A 12806-nucleotide genomic window follows, 5' to 3' on the forward strand; every position below is an offset into this window, starting at 1 on the left:
GGAGTCACCCTCTGGCTCTAGCGCTCCACGCATATCATGAACCAGGAAGCTCTCCCACCAGAATGGACATGTCTGGGCATTTACAGATGTCACCCTGCAGACTGAGAAGAAGGGGTCGCTCTCTGGCTCTCGTGCTCTCGTGCTCCACCATATCAAGAACTAGGAAGCTCTGCCACCAGAATGGACATGTTTGGGCATTTACAGATGTTACCCTGCAGACTGAGAAGCAGGGGTCGCTCTCTGGCTGTCGTACTCTCGTGTTCCATGCGTATCATGAACCAGGAAGCTCTCCCACCAGAATGGACATGTCTGGCATTTACAGATGTCACCCTGCAGACTGGAAGCAGAAGTCGCTCTCTGGCTCTCATACTCCACGCATATCATGAACCAGGAAGCTCTCCCACCAGGATGTACATTTCTGGGCATTTACAGATGTCACCCTGCAGACTGCGAAGCAGGAGTCGCTCTCTGGCTCTCGTGCACCACGGATATCATGAACCAGGAAGCTCTCCCACCAGAATGGGCATGTCTGGGCATTTACAGATGTCACCCTGCAGAGTGAGAAGCAGGAATCGCCCTCAGGCTCTCGTGCTCCATGCATATCATGAACCAGGAATCTCTCCCACCAGAATAGACATGTCTGGGCATTTACAGATGTCATCCTGCAGAGTGAGAAGCAGGAATCGCCCTCAGGCTCTCGTGCTCCATGCATATCATGAACCAGGAATCTCTCCCACCAGAATAGACATGTCTGGGCATTTACAGATGTCACCCTGCAGACTGGGAAGCAGGAGTCGCTCTCTGGCTCTCCTGCTCCACGGATGTCATGAACCAGGAAGCTCTCCCACCAGAATGAACATGTCTGGGCATGTACAGATGTCACCCTGCAGACTGGGAAGCATGAGTGCACTCTGGCTGTCGTGCTCCACGCATATCATGAACCAGGCAGCTCTCCCACCAGAATGGGCATGTCCGGTCATTTACAGATGTCACCCTGCAGACTGTGAAGCAGGGGTCGCTCTCTGGCTCTCGTGCTCCACGCATATCATGAACCAGGAAGCTCTCCCACCAGAATGGACATGTCTGGGCATTTACAGATGTCACCCTGCAGACTGAGAAGAAGGGGTCGCTCTCCGGCTCTCGTGCTCCACCATATCATGAACCAGGAAGCTCTCCCACCAGAATGGACATGTCTGGGCAGTTACAGATGTCACCCTGCAGACTGGGAAGCAGGAGTCGCTCTCTGGCTCTCGTGCTCCACACATATCATAAACCAGGAAGCTCTCCCACCAGAATGGACGTGTCTGGGCATTTACAGATGTCACCCTGCACACTGGGAAGCATGAGTCGCACTCTGGCTCTCGTGCTCCACGCATATCATGAACCAGGAAGCTCTCCCACCAGAATGGGCATGTCTCGTCATTTACAGATATCACCCTGCAGACTGAGAAGAAGGGGTCACTCTCTGGCTGTCGCGCTCTCATGCTCCACGCATATCTTGAACCAGGAAGCTCTCCCACCAGAATGGACATGTCTGGGCATTTACAGATGTCACCCTGCAGACTGGGAAACAGGGGTCGCTCTCTGGCTCTCGTGCTCCACGCATATCATGAACCAGGAAGCTCTCCTACCAGAATGGGCATGTCTGGGCATTTACAGATGTCACCCTGCAGACTGGGACAAAGAGGTTGCTCCCTGACTCTCGTGCTCCACCATATCATGAACCAGGAAGCTCTCCCACCAGAATGGACATGACTGGGCAGTTACAGATGTCACCCTGCAGACTGGGAAGCAGGAGTCGCTCTCTGGCTCTCGTGCTCCACGCATATCATGAACCAGGAAGCTCTTCCACCAGAATGGACATGTCTGGGCATTTACAGATGTCACCCTGCAGACTGGGAAGCAGGGGTCACTCTCTGGCTCTCGTGCTCCACGCATATCATGAACCAGGAAGCTCTCCCACCAGAATGGACATGTCTGGGCATTTACAGATGTCACCCTGCAGACTGAGAAGAAGGGGTCACTCTCTGGCTGTCGCGCTCTCATGCTCTACGCATATTTTGAACCAGGAAGCTCTCCCACAAGAATGGACATGTCTGGGTATTTACAGAGGTCACCCTGCAGTCTGGGAAGCTGGAGTCACTCTCTGGCTCTAGCGCTCCACGCATATCATGAACCAGGAAGCTCTCCCACCAGAATGGACATGTCTGGGCATTTATAGATGTCACCCTGCAAACTGAGAAGAAGGGGTCGCTCTCTGGCTCTCGTGCTCCACCATATCAAGAACTAGGAAGCTCTGCCACCAGAATGGACATGTCTGGGCATTTACAGATGTTACCCTGCAGACTGAGAAGCAGGGGTCGCTCTCTGGCTGTCGTACTCTCGTGTTCCATGCATATCATGAACCAGGAAGCTCTCCCACCAGAATGGACATGTCTGGCATTTACAGATGTCACCCTGCAGACAGGAAGCAGAAGTCGCTCTCTGGCTCTCATGCTCCACGCATATCATGAACCAGGAAGCTCTCCCACCAGAATGGACATGTCTGGGCATTTACAGATGTCACCCTGCAGACTGCGAAGCAGGAGTCGCTCTCTGGCTCTCGTGCTCCACGCATATCATGAACCAGGAAGCTCTCCCACCAGAATGGGCATGTCTGGGCATTTACAGATGTCACCCTGCAGACTGGGATGAAGGGGTCGCCCTCTGGCTCTTGTGCTCTCCTGCTCCATGCATATCATGAACCAGGAATCTCTCCCACCAGAATGGACTTGTCTGGGCATTTACAGATGTCATCCTGCAGACTGAGAAGCAGGGATCGCCCTCTGGCTCTCTTGCTCCATGCATATCATGAATCAGGAATCTCTCCCACCAGAATAGACATGTCTGGGCATTTACAGATGTCACCATGCAGACTGGGAAGCAGGAGTCGCTCTCTGGCTCTCCTGCTCCACGGATGTCATGAACCAGGAAGCTCTCCCACCAGAATGAACATGTCTGGGCATTTACAGATGTCACCCTGCACACTGGGAAGCAGGAGTCGCTCTCTGGCTCTCGTGCTCCACGTATATCATGAACCAAGAAGCTCTCCCCCCCAGAATGGACATGTCTGGCAATTTACAGATATCACCCTGCAGACTGGGAAGCAGGGGTCGCTCTCTGGCTCTGGTGCTCCACGCATATCATGAACCAGGAAGCTCTCCCACCAGAATGGGCATGTCTGGGCATTTACAGATGTCACCCTGCAGACTGGGACAAAGAGGTTGCTCCCTGACTCTCGTGCTCCACCATATCATGAACCAGGAAGCTCTCCCACCAGAATGGACATGACTGGGCAGTTACAGATGTCACCCTGCAGACTGGGAAGCAGGAGTCGCTCTCTAGTTCTCGTGCTCCACGCATATCATGAACCAGGAAGCTCTCCCACCAGAATGGACATGTCTGGGCATTTACAGATGTCACCCTGCAGACTGGGAAGCAGGGGTCACTCTCTGGCTCTCGTGCTCCACGCATATCATGAGCCAGGAAGCTCTCCCACCAGAATGGACATGTCTGGGAATTTACAGATGTCACCCTGCAGACTGAGAAGAAGGGGTCACTCTCTGGCTGTCGCGCTCTCATGCTCTACGCATATTTTGAACCAGGAAGCTCTCCCACAAGAATGGACATGTCTGGGTATTTACAGAGGTCACCCTGCAGTCTGGGAAGCTGGAGTCACTCTCTGGCTCTAGCGCTCCACGCATATCATGAACCAGGAAGCTCTCCCACCAGAATGGACATGTCTGGGCATTTACAGATGTCACCCTGCAGACTGAGAAGAAGGGGTCGCTCTCTGGCTCTCGTGCTCCACCATATCAAGAACTAGGAAGCTCTGCCACCAGAATGGACATGTTTGGGCATTTACAGATGTTACCCTGCAGACTGAGAAGCAGGGGTCGCTCTCTGGCTGTCGTACTCTCGTGTTCCATGCGTATCATGAACCAGGAAGCTCTCCCACCAGAATGGACATGTCTGGCATTTACAGATGTCACCCTGCAGACTGGAAGCAGAAGTCGCTCTCTGGCTCTCATGCTCCACGCATATCATGAACCAGGAAGCTCTCCCACCAGAATGGACATTTCTGGGCATTTACAGATGTCACCCTGCAGACTGCGAAGCAGGAGTCGCTCTCTGGCTCTCGTGCTCCACGCATATCATGAACCAGGAAGCTCTCCCACCAGAATGGGCATGTCTGGGCATTTACAGATGTCACCCTGCAGACTGGGATGAAGGGGTCGCCCTTTGGCTCTTGTGCTCTCCTGCTCCATGCATATCATGAACCAGGAATCTCTCCCACCAGAATGGACATGTCTGGGCATTTACAGATGTCATCCTGCAGACTGAGAAGCAGGGATCCCCCTCAGGCTCTCGTGCTCCATGCATATCATGAACCAGGAATCTCTCCCACCAGAATAGACATGTCTGGGCATTTACAGATGTCACCCTGCAGACTGGGAAGCAGGAGTCGCTCTCTGGCTCTCCTGCTCCACGGATGCCATGAACCAGGAAGCTCTCCCACCAGAATGAACATGTCTGGGCATGTACAGATGTCACCCTGCAGACTGGGAAGCATGAGTGCACTCTGGCTGTCGTGCTCCACGCATATCATGAACCAGGCAGCTCTCCCACCAGAATGGGCATGTCCGGTCATTTACAGATGTCACCCTGCAGACTGTGAAGCAGGGGTCGCTCTCTGGCTCTCGTGCTCCACGCATATCATGAACCAGGAAGCTCTCCCACCAGAATGGACATGTCTGGGCATTTACAGATGTCACCCTGCAGACTGAGAAGAAGGGGTCGCTCTCCGGCTCTCGTGCTCCACCATATCATGAACCAGGAAGCTCTCCCACCAGAATGGACATGTCTGGGCAGTTACAGATGTCACCCTGCAGACTGGGAAGCAGGAATCGCTCTCTGGCTCTCGTGCTCCACACATATCATAAACCAGGAAGCTCTCCCACCAGAATGGACGTGTCTGGGCATTTACAGATGTCACCCTGCACACTGGGAAGCATGAGTCGCACTCTGGCTCTCGTGCTCCACGCATATCATGAACCAGGAAGCTCTCCCACCAGAATGGGCATGTCCGGTCATTTACAGATATCACCCTGCAGACTGAGAAGAAGGGGTCACTCTCTGGCTGTCGGGCTCTCATGCTCCACGCATATCTTGAACCAGGAAGCTCTCCCACCAGAATGGAAATGTCTGGGCATTTACAGATGTCACCCTGCAGACTGGGAAGCAGGGGTCGCTCTCTGGCTCTCGTGCTCCACGCATATCATGAACCAGGAAGCTCTCCCACCAGAATGGGCATGTCTGGGCATTTACAGATGTCACCCTGCAGACTGGGACAAAGAGGTTGCTCCCTGACTCTCGTGCTCCACCATATCATGAACCAGGAAGCTCTCCCACCAGAATGGACATGACTGGGCAGTTACAGATGTCACCCTGCAGACTGGGAAGCAGGAGTCGCTCTCTGGCTCTCGTGCTCCACGCATATCATGAACCAGGAAGCTCTCCCACCAGAATGGACATGTCTGGGCATTTACAGATGTCACCCTGCAGACTGGGAAGCAGGGGTCACTCTCTGGCTCTCGTGCTCCACGCATATCATGAACCAGGAAGCTCTCCCACCAGAATGGACATGTCTGGGCATTTACAGATGTCACCCTGCAGACTGAGAAGAAGGGGTCACTCTCTGGCTGTCGCGCTCTCATGCTCTACGCATATTTTGAACCAGGAAGCTCTCCCACAAGAATGGACATGTCTGGGTATTTACAGAGGTCACCCTGCAGTCTGGGAAGCTGGAGTCACTCTCTGGCTCTAGCGCTCCACGCATATCATGAACCAGGAAGCTCTCCCACCAGAATGGACATGTCTGGGCATTTACAGATGTCACCCTGCAAACTGAGAAGAAGGGGTCGCTCTCTGGCTCTCGTGCTCCACCATATCAAGAACTAGGAAGCTCTGCCGCCAGAATGGACATGTTTGGGCATTTACAGATGTTACCCTGCAGACTGAGAAGCAGGGGTCGCTCTCTGGCTGTCGTACTCTCGTGTTCCATGCGTATCATGAACCAGGAAGCTCTCCCACCAGAATGGACATGTCTGGCATTTACAGATGTCACCCTGCAGACTGGAAGCAGAAGTCGCTCTCTGGCTCTCATGCTCCACGCATATCATGAACCAGGAAGCTCTCCCACCAGAATGGACATTTCTGGGCATTTACAGATGTCACCCTGCAGACTGCGAAGCAGGAGTCGCTCTCTGGCTCTCGTGCTCCACGCATATCATGAACCAGGAAGCTCTCCCACCAGAATGGGCATGTCTGGGCATTTACAGATGTCACCCTGCAGACTGGGATGAAGGGTCGCCCTCTGGCTCTTGTGCTCTCCTGCTCCATGCATATCATGAACCAGGAATCTCTCCCACCAGAATGGACATGTCTGGGCATTTACAGATGTCATCCTGCAGACTGAGAAGCAGCCTCAGGCTCTCGTGCTCCATGCATATCATGAACCAGGAATCTCTCCCACCAGAATAGACATGTCTGGGCATTTACAGATGTCATCCTGCAGACTGAGAAGCAGCCTCAGGCTCTCGTGCTCCATGCATATCATGAACCAGGAATCTCTCCCACCAGAATGAACATGTCTGGGCATGTACAGATATCACCCTGCAGACCGGGAAGCATGAGTGCACTCTGGCTGTTGTGCTCCACGCATATCATGAACCAGGCAGCTCTCCCACCAGAATGGGCATGTCCGGTCATTTACAGATGTCACCCTGCAGACTGTGAAGCAGGGGTCGCTCTCTGGCTCTCGTGCTCCACGCATATCATGAACCAGTAAGCTCTCCCACCAGAATGGACATGTCTGGGCATTTACAGATGTCACCCTGCAGACTGAGAAGAAGGGGTCGCTCTCCGGCTCTCGTGCTCCACCATATCATGAACCAGGAAGCTCTCCCACCAGAATGGACATGTCTGGGCAGTTACAGATGTCACCCTGCAGACTGGGAAGCAGGAGTCGCTCTCTGGCTCTCGTGCTCCACACATATCATAAACCAGGAAGCTCTCCCACCAGAATGGACGTGTCTGGGCATTTACAGATGTCACCCTGCACACTGGGAAGCATGAGTCGCACTCTGGCTCTCGTGCTCTACGCATATCATGAACCAGGAAGCTCTCCCACCAGAATGGGCATGTCCGGTCATTTACAGATATCACCCTGCAGACTGAGAAGAAGGGGTCACTCTCTGGCTGTCGCGCTCTCATGCTCCACGCATATCTTGAACCAGGAAGCTCTCCCACCAGAATGGACATGTCTGGGCATTTACAGATGTCACCCTGCAGACTGGGAAGCAGGGGTCGCTCTCTGACTCTCGTGCTCCACGCATATCATGAACCAGGAAGCTCTCCCACCAGAATGGGCATGTCTGGGCATTTACAGATGTCACCCTGCAGACTGGGACAAAGAGGTTGCTCCCTGACTCTCGTGCTCCACCATATCATGAACCAGGAAGCTCTCCCACCAGAATGGACATGACTGGGCCGTTACAGATGTCACCCTGCAGACTGGGAAGCAGGAGTCGCTCTCTGGCTCTCGTGCTCCACGCATATCATGAACCAGGAAGCTCTCCCACCAGAATGGACATGTCTGGGCATTTACAGATGTCACCCTGCAGACTGGGAAGCATGAGTCGCACTCTGGCTCTCGTGCTCCACGCATATCATGAACCAGGAAGCTCTCCCACCAGAATGGGCATGTCCGGTCATTTACAGATATCACCCTGCAGACTGAGAAGAAGGGGTCACTCTCTGGCTGTCGCGCTCTCATGCTCCACGCATATCTTGAACCAGGAAGCTCTCCCACCAGAATGGACATGTCTGGGCATTTACAGATGTCACCCTGCAGACTGGGAAGCAGGGGTCGCTCTCTGACTCTCGTGCTCCACGCATATCATGAACCAGGAAGCTCTCCCACCAGAATGGGCATGTCTGGGCATTTACAGATGTCACCCTGCAGACTGGGACAAAGAGGTTGCTCCCTGACTCTCGTGCTCCACCATATCATGAACCAGGAAGCTCTCCCACCAGAATGGACATGACTGGGCCGTTACAGATGTCACCCTGCAGACTGGGAAGCAGGAGTCGCTCTCTGGCTCTCGTGCTCCACGCATATCATGAACCAGGAAGCTCTCCCACCAGAATGGACATGTCTGGGCATTTACAGATGTCACCCTGCAGACTGGGAAGCAGGGGTCACTCTCTGGCTCTCGTGCTTCACGCATATCATGAACCAGGAAGCTCTCCCACCAGAATGGACATGTCTGGGCATTCACAGATGTCACCCTGCAGACTGAGAAGAAGGGGTCACTCTCTGGCTGTCGTGCTCTCATGCTCTACGCATATTTTGAACCAGGAAGCTCTCCCACAAGAATGGACATGTCTGGGTATTTACAGAGGTCACCCTGCAGTCTGGGAAGCTGGAGTCACTCTCTGGCTCTAGCGCTCCACGCATATCATGAACCAGGAAGCTCTCCCACCAGAATGGACATGTCTGGGCATTTACAGATGTCACCCAGCAAACTGAGAAGAAGGGGTCGCTCTCTGGCTCTCGTGCTCCACCATATCAAGAACTAGGAAGCTCTGCCACCAGAATGGACATGTCTGGGCATTTACAGATGTTACCCTGCAGACTGAGAAGCAGGGTTCGCTCTCTGGCTGTCGTACTCTCGTGTTCCATGCATATCATGAACCAGGAAGCTCTCCCACCAGAATGGACATGTCTGGCATTTACAGATGTCACTCTGCAGACTGGAAGCAGAAGTCGCTCTCTGGCTCTCATGCTCCACGCATATCATGAACCAGGAAGCTCTCCCACCAGAATGGACATGTCTGGGCATTTACAGATGTCACCCTGCAGACTGCGAAGCAGGAGTCGCACTCTGGCTCTCGTGCTCCACGCATATTATGAACCAGGAAGCTCTCCCACCAGAATGGGCATGTCTGGGCATTTACAGATGTCACCCTGCAGACTGGGATGAAGGGGTCGCCCTCTGGCTCTTGTGCTCTCCTGCTCCATGCATATCATGAACCAGGAATCTCTCCCACCAAAATGGACATGTCTGGGCATTTACAGATGTCATCCTGCAGACTGAGAAGCAGGGATCGCCCTCTGGCTCTCGTGCTCCATGCATATCATGAACCAGGAATCTCTCCCACCAGAATAGACATGTCTGGGCATTTACAGATGTCACCCTGCAGACTGGGAAGCAGGAGTCGCTCTCTGGCTCTCCTGCTCCACGGATGTCATGAACCAGGAAGCTCTCCCACCAGAATGAACATGTCTCGGCATTTACAGATGTCACCCTGCACACTGGGAAGCAGGAGTTGCTCTCTGGCTCTCGTGCTCCACGTATATCATGAACCAAGAAGCTCTCCCACCAGAATGGGCATGTCTGGCAATTTACAGATATCACCCTGCAGACTGGGAAGGAGGGGTCGCTCTCTGGCTCTGGTGCTCCACGCATATCATGAACCAGGAAGCTCTCCCACCAGAATGGGCATGTCTGGCCATTTACAGATGTCACCCTGCAGACTGGGACAAAGAGGTCGCTCCCTGACTCTCGTGCTCCACCATATCATGAACCAGGAAGCTCTCCCACCAGAATGGACATGACTGGGCAGTTACAGATGTCACCCTGCAGACTGGGAAGCATGAGTCGCACTCTGGCTGTCGTGCTCCACGCATATCATGAACCAGGAAGCTCTCCCACCGGAATGGGCATGTCCGGTCATTTACAGATGTCACTCTGCAGACTGGGAAGCAGGGGTCGCTCTCTGGCTCTCGTGCTCCACGCATATCATGAACCAGGAAGCTCTCCCACCAGAATGGACATGTCTGGGCATTTACAGATGTCACCCTGCAGACTGAGAAGAAGGGGACGCTCTCCGGCTCTCGTGCTCCACCATATCATGAACCAGGAAGCTCTCCCACCAGAATGGACATGTCTGGGCAGTTACAGATGTCACCCTGCAGACTGGGAAGCAGGAGTCGCTCTCTGGCTCTCGTGCTCCACGCATATCATAAACCAGGAAGCTCTCCCACCAGAATGGACGTGTCTGGGCATTTACAGATGTCACCCTGCACACTGGGAAGCATGAGTCGCCCTCTGGCTCTCGTGCTCCACGCATATCATAAACCTGGAAGCTCTCCCACCAGAATGGGCATGTCCGGTCATTTACAGATGTCACCCTGCAGACTGAGAAGAAGGGGTCACTCTCTGGCTGTCACGCTCTCATGCTCCATGCATATCTTGAACCAGGAAGCTCTCCCACCAGAATGGACATGTCTGGGCATTTACAGATGTCACCCTGCAGACTGGGAAGCAGGGGTCGCTCTCTGGCTCTCGTGCTCCACGCATATCATGAACCAGGAAGGTCTCCCACCAGAATGGACATGTCTGGGCATTTACAGATGTCACCCTGCAGACTGCGAAGCAGGAGTCGCTCTCGTGCTCCACGCATATCATGAACCAGGAAGCTCTCCCACCAGAATGGGCATGTCTGGGCATTTACAGATGTCACCCTGCAGACGTGGATGAAGGGGTCGCCCTCGGGCTCTTGTGCTCTCCTGCTCCATGCATATGATGAACCAGGAAGCTCTCCCACCAGAATGGACATGTCTGGGCATTTAAAGATGTCATCCTGCAGACTGAGAAGCAGGGATCGCTCTCTGGCTCTCGTGCTCCACGCATATCATAAACCAGGAAGCTCTCCCACCAGAATGGACGTGTCTGGGCATTTACAGATGTCACCCTGCACACTGGGAAGCATGAATCGCACTCTGGCTCTCGTGCTCCATGCATATCATGAACCAGGAAGCTCTCCCACCAGAATGCGCATGTCCGGGCATTTACAGATGTCACCCTGCAGACTGAGAAGAAGGGGTCACTCTCTGGCTGTCGCGCTGTCATGCTCCACGCATATCTTGAACCAGGAAGCTCTCCCACCAGAATGGACATGTCTGGGCATTTACAAATGTCACCCTGCAGACTGGGAAGCAGGGGTCGCTCTCTGGCTCTCGTGCTCCACGCATATCATGAACCAGGAAGCTCTCCCACCAGAATGGGCATGTCTGGGCATTTACAGATGTCACCCTGCAGAAGAGGTTGCTCCCTGACTCTCGTGCTCCACCATATCATGAACCAGGAAGCTCTCCCACCAGAATGGACATGACTGGGCAGTTACAGATGTCACCCTGCAGACTGGGAAGCAGGGGTCACTCTCTGGCTCTCGTGCTCCACGCATATCATGAACCAGGAAGCTCTCCCACCAGAATGGACATGTCTGGGCATTTACAGATGTCACCCTGCAGACTGAGAACAAGGGGTCACTCTCTGGCTGTCGCGCTCTCATGCTCTACGCATATTTTGAACCAGGAAGCTCTCCCACAAGAATGGACATGTCTGGGTATTTACAGAGGTCACCCTGCAGTCTGGGAAGCTGGTGTCACTCTCTGGCTCTAGCGCTCCACGCATACCATGAACCAGGAAGCTCTCCCACCAGAATGGACATGTCTGGGCATTTACAGATGTCACCCTGCAAACTCAGAAGAAGGGGTCGCTCTCTGGCTCTCGTGCTCCACCATATCAAGAACTAGGAAGCTCTGCCACCAGAATGGACATGTCTGGGCATTTACAGATGTTACCCTGCAGACTGAGAAGCAGGGGTTGCTCTCTGGCTGTCGTACTCTCATGTTCCATGCATATCATGAACCAGGAAGCCCTCCCACCAGAATGGACATGTCTGGCATTTACAGATGTCACCCTGCAGACTGGAAGCAGGAGTCGCTCTCTGGCTCTCGTGCTCCACACATATCATGAACCAGGAAGCTCTCCCACCAGAATGGGCATGTCTGGGCATTTACAGATGTCACCCTGCAGACTGGGATGAAGGGGTCGCCCTCTGGCTCTTGTGCTCTCCTGCTCCATGCATATCATGAACCAGGAATCTCTCCCACCAGAATGGACATGTCTGGGCATTTACAGATGTCATCCTGCAGACTGAGAAGCAGGGATCGCCCTCTGGCTCTCGTGCTCCATGCATATCATGAACCAGGAATCTCTCCCACCAGAATAGACATGTCTGGGCATTTACAGATGTCACCCTGCAGACTGGGAAGCAGGAGTCGCTCTCTGGCTCTCCTGCTCCACGGATGTCATGAACCAGGAAGCTCTCCCACCAGAATGAACATGTCTGGGCATTTACAGATGTCACCCTGCACACTGGGAAGCAGGAGTCGCTCTCTGGCTCTCGTGCTCCACGTATATCATGAACCAAGAAGCTCTCCCACCAGAATGGACATGTCTGGCAATTTACAGATATCACCCTGCAGACTGGGAAGCAGGGGTCGCTCTCTGGCTCTCGTGCTCCACGCATATCATGAACCAGGAAGCTCTCCCACCAGAATGGGCATGTCTGGGCATTTACAGATGTCACCCTGCAGACTGCGAAGCAGGAGTCGCTCTCTGGCTCTCGTGCTCCACGCAAATCATGAACCAGGAAGCTCTCCCACCAGAATGGGCATGTCTGGGCATTTACAGATGTCACCCTGCAGAGTGAGAAGCAGGAATCGCCCTCAGGCTCTCGTGCTCCATGCATATCATGAACCAGGAATCTCTCCCACCAGAATAGACATGTCTGGGCATTTACAGATGTCATCCTGCAGAGTGAGAAGCAGGAATCGCCCTCAGGCTCTCGTG

Source organism: Ambystoma mexicanum, chromosome 3q (assembly GCF_040938575.1).
Source record: "Ambystoma mexicanum isolate Mex_15411 chromosome 3q, UKY_AmexF1_1, whole genome shotgun sequence".
In the NCBI taxonomy this organism is placed as follows: domain Eukaryota; kingdom Metazoa; phylum Chordata; class Amphibia; order Caudata; family Ambystomatidae; genus Ambystoma; species Ambystoma mexicanum.